Source organism: Capsicum annuum, chromosome 12 (assembly GCF_002878395.1).
Source record: "Capsicum annuum cultivar UCD-10X-F1 chromosome 12, UCD10Xv1.1, whole genome shotgun sequence".
Taxonomy (NCBI): domain Eukaryota; kingdom Viridiplantae; phylum Streptophyta; class Magnoliopsida; order Solanales; family Solanaceae; genus Capsicum; species Capsicum annuum.
The window spans coordinates 48,086,703-48,094,094 of NC_061122.1; the positions used below are offsets into that span (position 1 = coordinate 48,086,703).

The following is a 7,392-nucleotide window of genomic DNA, read 5'->3' on the forward strand; positions in this document are numbered from 1 at the left end:
ATTGCTATTAGTAAATATTGGAGCTTACACCAATTGGATGTTAATAATGCCTTTCTTCATGGGCATCTGACGGGGGATGTATACAGGCACAACCACAAAGCTTTGTTGGTTCTACTAGGCCTAATATATATGTAAACTGCATAAGGTTTTATATGGTCTCAAACAGGCTTTACGTGCTTTGTACTCGAAATAACGGGATTACCTTTTTTCGTTAGATTTTGCATTATCACAGTCTGACCATTGTCTATATATTTATTCTAAGCATGATGTTAGTATATACCTAGTGGTCTATGTCGATGATCTGATTATAACAGGGAATAATCAAAAGGCAATTAATATTTTTATTACCAAGCTTAGCGAGCAGTTTTCAATTGAAGACTTGAGGCAGCTTGCTTACTTTTTTGGTGTCCAAGTAATTCACACTCCTAAAAGCTTATATTTATCTCAACGTAAGTACATTGAGGATATTGTTGAGCGCGCTTCAATGGGTGGTGCAAAACCTATTTCTACACCACTTGCAACTACTAATAATCTGGCGTTGGAAGATAGTGCTTATTTGAGTGACTCCAAAGACTATTAAATTCTGGTTGGATGCCTCCAATACTTGGTACTAACACGGCCTGACATTACATTTGCTACCAATCGGCTAGCGCAGTTTTCACATAGACCATCTACAAATTATTGGGCTGCTTTTAATCAGGTGATCCGTTATCTTGCTCAAACAATGGACAAAGGAATTTATTTTTCTAAGGACTCTCCTTTGGTTTTATATGCTTTTTCTGATGCCGATTGGGCTGGAAATCGTGATGATCGTACCTCTATTAGTGATTATATCATCTTCCTTGGTAAAAATACAAGTTCTTGGTGTTCCAAGAAGCAGCGAACAGTAGCGCGTTCATCCACTGAAGCCGAGTATAGATCAGTCACTTCCACTGCTACTGCTAAATTGTGTTGGGTCCAGAATCTCAAGGAGATTTCTCTTCCTCTTTCTAGACCACCAATGATCCATTATGATAATCTAGGTGCGACTTACCTTTCTACAAATCCAGTCTTCCATTCAAGAATCAAACACTTGGAAATTGATTACCAGTTTGTTCGTTCTATGGTTCAACGGGGTCAACTTCGAGTTGCTCACATTTCAAAAAAGGATCAGGTTGCTGACTTACTAACGAAGCCACTCTCCCGTCATGAATTTGAATGGTTTTTGTCCATGATTGGCATCTCCGATAGACAACCATCTTGAGGGGGCGTATCAGGAATATTCCATATTCCTATTCTGCAAATCCACCTCTTCATTATTGTTTCCTTATGTGGTGCACTGCCGTATCTCTCTCTTAATGTATATTAATAACTTTCCTTAAGTGTGGATATTTTCCTTTCTAGTTCTTTATTTCCTTTCATATCAATGTCCTCTTCCATGCATAAATTAGAGACAATTGTGCATCAGTAGGGAATGAAAAAGACTTACAAGGCAACTCTTTCACCTTTCATGCATGTTCGCCTCACATCCCTTGATTCACATAATGGTAATGAAACTGATATACAAGCCTTACTTGCCATCAAGGAAGGAATAACTCAAGATCCTTATGATATTTTTACTTCATGGAATGATTCAGTGAATATCTGCAGGTGGGCAGGTGTCACTTGTGGCCAGCTTCAGCAAAGAGTCACTAAACTGAACTTGACATCACTTGACCTAGTAGGTATTTTATAACCTTACATAGGGAATCTTTCTTCTCTCAGTAGTCTCAACCTTGAGCTCAACCATTTCAATGGAAAAATCCCACATCAGGTTGGTGGTTTGTTTAGACTCCGGCATCTTAGTTTGACTAATAGCTCATTTTCTGGGGGGATACAGATAAATCTTTCTCATTGTTTGAATCTTGTTATAGTTAATTTTGGTTAGAACCAATTGTCTGGAAAGATTCCATTTGAGCTTGGCTTATTGCAAAAGCTTGAGAGATTGCAAGTTCACAACAACAAAATAAATGGACTAATCCTGAAACATTGGGTAATCTTTCCTCAATCAAATCACTTTCTTTGTCAGCTAACAATTTGGAAGGAATTATTCCTAGTTGTGTTGGCCAATTGAAAACATTGAATTTTCTTGGTTTGGGAATAAATAAGTTAAATGGTGCGGTACCTGCTTAAATTTTCAATCTTTCATCTCTTGAGATATTCATAGTCCATTATAATCAGCTGTATGGAACTTTGTCATCAGAATTTGGTTTTAGTCTCCCCAAGTTGGAGGTACTAAAGATTGGTCATAATTGGTTAAATGGACCCCTTCCAAAGTTATTATCTAATGCTTCAAATCTAGTTGAACTTGATGCAAAATGGTAGCAATACTGGCAAAGTGTCGATTGACTTTGAAGGCTTATCGGATCTTTGGTACCTGATTCTTGCATCAGATTCCATTGGAACAGGAGAAGTTGATGACTTGAGTTTTTTCAATTCTTTGAATAGCCGCAGACACCTGAAAGTTCATGATTTAAGTGATTGCAAATTTGGAGGTGAGCTGCCTGATTCTATTGCAAATTTATCAACAACTCTTTTGTTGCTAAGATTGGGAGGTAATCAACTAGTTGGTAGTATTCATTTAGGAATAGGAAATCTTGTTAACTGTCTGAATTGCAATTTCAATAAAATAATTTTTCTGTTAGCATTCCTGAAGTCATTGGCAATCTCCGTAGGCTTCAGTTAGTGAATTTATCTGAAAAAGGTTTTTAGGAAGTATTCCATCTTCTATGTCTAACACGACTAGATTATATCCACTTCATCTTGAAAAGAATGAGTTAACTGGTAACATTCCCCTTAGTTTTGGTGATTCAGTACTTGCAATATTTAGACCTTTCTCAGAATCATCTAAGTGGTACCATACAAGATGGAGTCATGAGTTTGTCTTCCTTAACAAATTATCTTTATATTGCTGACAATAAGGTATGCTATCAGTTGAAATTGGAGCTCTCAACAATCTTGGGAGATCGGATATTTCTAATAACATGTTGTCTGGTAAAATTCCTGGTAGCATAGGGAGATGTGTAACTTTGGTGAGCCTTCTTTTATCTGGCAACTTCTTTGAAGGTATAATTCCATCATCCCTTAGTTCTTTGAGTGGTCTTGAAGAGTAGGATCTTTCTCGGAACAATTTATCCGGTTAGATTTCCAGATCTCTTCAGCTGATTTCCTTAAAAAAATTGAATTTGTTGTTCAAACAGTTTTGAGGATCAGTTACCAACTGCAGGAGTTTTCAGAAATGCATCTGTAATCTCCATATCTGGGAATAAGAAACTTTGTGGGGGTATACCAGAACTGGTGTTGCCAATATGTCCTAACACCGAACTAAGGGAAAAGATAAGTCCAGCAGCATTAAGTGAATGATCCCTCTTCTTTCCGGACTTGTTGCACTGGTCTTGATCATGTCTTTAGTCATAATCTTTCGGTTAAGAAAGGCAAGGTGAGTGCCTTCTTTAACATCTTCACCCCTAGGGGGTATGAGGGTTACTTATGAGAGCCTATGTAGAGTGACCAATGGGTTCTCTTCTGCCAATTTGATTGGGAATGGTAGCTTTATTTATGTTTACAAAGGGTTACTTGATCCAGGCGAAAGTATGGTTTCGGTAAAGGTGATGAACATTGACCAACAAGGGGCTAAGAGCTTCATGGCTGAATGTGAGGCCCCACTAAACATTAGACATCAAAATCTTGTTAAGATCTATACTGCCAGTTCAACTAGTGATTTTGAAGGTAATCCATTTAAATCTTTAGTTTATGAATACATGCCTAATGGGAGCTTAGAAAGTTGGTTGCATCCCACTTGGGGAACTGATGCCTCAAATAACGAGGTGAGGATCCTAGGTCTAGGTTAAAGACTAAGCATTTCTATTGACGTGACATGTGCAAGGGAATATCTTCATCACCATGGCCACAAGCCAATTGTGCACTGTGGTCTGAAGCCAAACAACATTATTCTCGACAATGACATGACTTCCCATGTAGCAGATTTTGGATTAGCAAACATTTTCTCAGAAGCCATGAGCAAATATCGTCCTAATCAGAGTAGTTCGATTGGATGAAGGGGACAATTGGATATGCTGCACCGGGTAATATTGTTAATATTGATCATTATAATGATTCTGGTTAACTGGTTTCTCAAAATAGTGTCTTCTTGAGAGAGTTTCATATTGGATTTACATGTTTTAAGTTCATTACATGTTTTGTTTTTTCTGTGGGCAGAGTACATCATGGGAGGTAAGGCTTCCGCATTTGGTGATGTTTACAGCTATGGGATCCTTTTTGTTGAAAATATGCCTGACAAATAAAGTAGGAATAGATATGTTTAGTACTTTTTAATTGTATTGTTAGAGTTCTATGTAACTTAACAATTAGTTTTCCCTTTATTATTATTTGAATAGTAATTAGTTATCCCAATTTAAATTAAAGTGTAGTTAGAAATTTAGCTATAAATATATATTTTGGGTTATTAATAAAAAAATTCGCTTTGACAATACTATTGCCGTATTTTATTTTTCTCCAACTCTTTCGTTGTTATTCTCCAATTTCAAAGCTAAAAACCAACAATTGGTATCAAGAGTGGATCTGTGAGAGATGAATTCTGAAAATAACTTTTCCCAAATAGCTCCTCCTGTCTTTGATGGTGAGAATTACCAATTTTGGGTAGTAAGAATGGAGACTTATCTTGACGCTTTAGATCTTTGGGAGGCCCTGAAGGAGGATTATGATGTTGTTCCGGTGTCCGATAATCCCACAGTGGCCCAGATCAAAAGCCAAAAGGAAAAGAAAACTAGAAAATCAAAAGCAAAAGCGACTTTGTTTGCTAGTGTTTCTCCAACAATTTTCACTTGAATTATGACCTTTAAATCAGCAAAAGAAATTTAGGATTATCTAAAGAAAGAATATACAGGAGATGAAAAAATACGAGACATGAAGGTGTTGAATCTAGTCAGGGAATTCGAATTGCAAAAGATGAAGGAATTTAAGACCGTCAAAGAGTACTCAGACCGTCTTCTTGGCATTGAAAAAATTCTTTTTATAGTGCCTGAAAGATATGAAGTATCAATAACTACATTGGAAAATACAAAAGACCTGTCCAAGATTACCTTGACAAATTGTTAAATACGTTGCAGGCGCAAGAACAAAGGAGGCTTATGCGGCAGGATGGTATAGTTGAAGTAGATTTGGCCGTCAACCACAAGACTCAAAGCAAAGGTAATAATTTAACAAACCCCCTTTACCAGCACAGTGGCAAAATAAGTCATCCTCTATTTAAATATTGGAAGAGACCGATGCACATTCAATGCAAGATTTGTAATCAACTTGGCCATAAAGCTGTGATCTGCAAAAACAAATCTAAAAAATATGAAGTAGATGCCCAAGTCACCAAAAAAGAAGAAGATCACTTATTTGTGGCAACATATTCTTTAACTAAGAAATCTGATTTTTGGATGATTGATAGTGGTTGTACAAACCACATGGCGTATGACAAAACTTTTTTTAAAAAGTTTTTGCCTTCGGAAAATAAGAAAATCAGAATTGAGAATTGTGACTATATTCCTGCAGAAAGAAAAGGGAATGTTGCAATCAAATCAATTTCAAGTACAAAAATAATTTCAAATGTCCTTTACGTGCCCGATATTGATAAAAGTTTGTTAAGTGTTGGTCAACTAATGAAAAAAGAATTTAAACTATTGTTTGGAGATAAATATTATCGAATTTTTGATTCCACTAATTTTGAGATTTTACAAATTGATATGACAGGCAAAAATTTCTTATTTAATCTAACAGAAGATGCACATAAGTCATGCAAGAACAAAGACGAATTGACAGATTTATTCAAGAGGTCAAATTCAGCCGAAACCGAGACAAATTCTAATCCAAAGAGGAGTGTTGAAAATATGTAAAGTAGGAATAGATATTTTTAGTAGTTTTTAATTATTAAAGTCCTATGTAACTTAGAAATTAGTTGTCCTTTATTATTTGAATAGGAATTAATTATCCCAATTTAAATTAGAATGTAGATAGAAATTTTTGAGTTATTAATAAAAAAATTCTCTTTGACAATACTATTGTCATATTTTCTTTTTCTCCAACTCTTTCTCTGTTATTTCTCCAATTTCAAAACACTTTTGCTAGAGATGTTTACTGGAAAGAGACCTACTGACAGCATGTTCGAAGATGGACTGAGACTTCACAATTCGGCTAAGATGGCTTTACCTGAAATAATTGATGAAATAATAGACCCTATGCTTCTAACTAGCACCAGCAAAGAAAGACAAGAGGAAGGTCTACTTACCAATCTAGACAATTCTAGTATGTAACAAGCACAGGAATGCTTGATCTCGATAATGCAGATTGGAGTTGCATGTTCAGATGAATCCCCGAGAGAAAGGATGGATATTGGGGATGTTTCCAAGGAACTGCAACTAATTAGAGACACTCTCCTTGCTTCTCATGCAAATTCACAGCTCAACCAGCGGGTAAATTTGCTCTACTAGCTTTTTTTCCAATGTGATTTATAAACCTGAGAGTTGATTACTTTCTAAAGAAAATGTTAAGATGCCTAAAAACAACATTTGGAGTTAAATTCATAACTAAAACTGAGTAATGTTTATGAATAACACATCCATAAAGGTGAACTATAAAATATGCTAGCAAAAGTTAAATAGCTTATGCATAACACACAGTTCGAGTACTGCTAGATATTGATAAATTCTTAAGGTCTCCTCCTTGATGGATTTCCATTGTATTTCTCTTCTTTTGATGAGAAAAATATCTATCCTCTTTTTTCTTCATGTTGATCGTTGTCATTCTTTCCTCTATTTCATGAGCTTGAGGTTTGAAGGGTCTTCCAGTCGTTCTATTACTAGTAACTGGCAAAATTTTACATTATTTCATCTTCCTTGATATTTTCGATGAAGAACTCGAGGGCAGCAATGCGTACTTGTATGACATATTACTTTCGCAGATTGAAGATTTTACTCATCAGTTCAGTCATTTGTTTATTTGGCCTAATGCTAGTTAGTTTAGCCGAGCTTAAACAAATGGAATTGGCTATGTAAAATATTATGACTTATTATGACTTTGAAAGGATAAGATGAACTTGAAACTCAGCTTTGTTAAGTGCCTATTTTTGGACATGCACACATTGCTCAATTCTTGTTAAGTGTCTACATGTGCACACTCAAAGTTGGAGGGCATAGATGCAAGTTGAAGCCAACTTAAAGGTCATGTTTATCTGTAATGCCTGAGATAAATGTAACTATCTGCATGGCCGTTTTACACACCAGAACTTGTTTCCCAAGTTTGATCCTTCACCTAGATTCTATTTTGGAAATTAAACTGATTATGGAATGTTGTTTAAAGTTTTAATGA

General features: G+C 35.7%; 1 long non-coding RNA gene across 1 annotated transcript; it reads left to right on the forward strand.

Annotated features, from left to right (window-relative positions):
- Nucleotides 1-499: 499 nt before the first annotated feature.
- LOC124889531 lies at nt 500-6,574 on the forward strand. Its single transcript, XR_007048595.1, has 3 exons — nt 500-4,103; nt 4,237-5,229; nt 5,779-6,574. It is a non-coding gene; the product is annotated as an uncharacterized LOC124889531 (long non-coding RNA).
- The last annotated feature ends 818 nt before the right edge of the window (nt 6,575-7,392 follow it).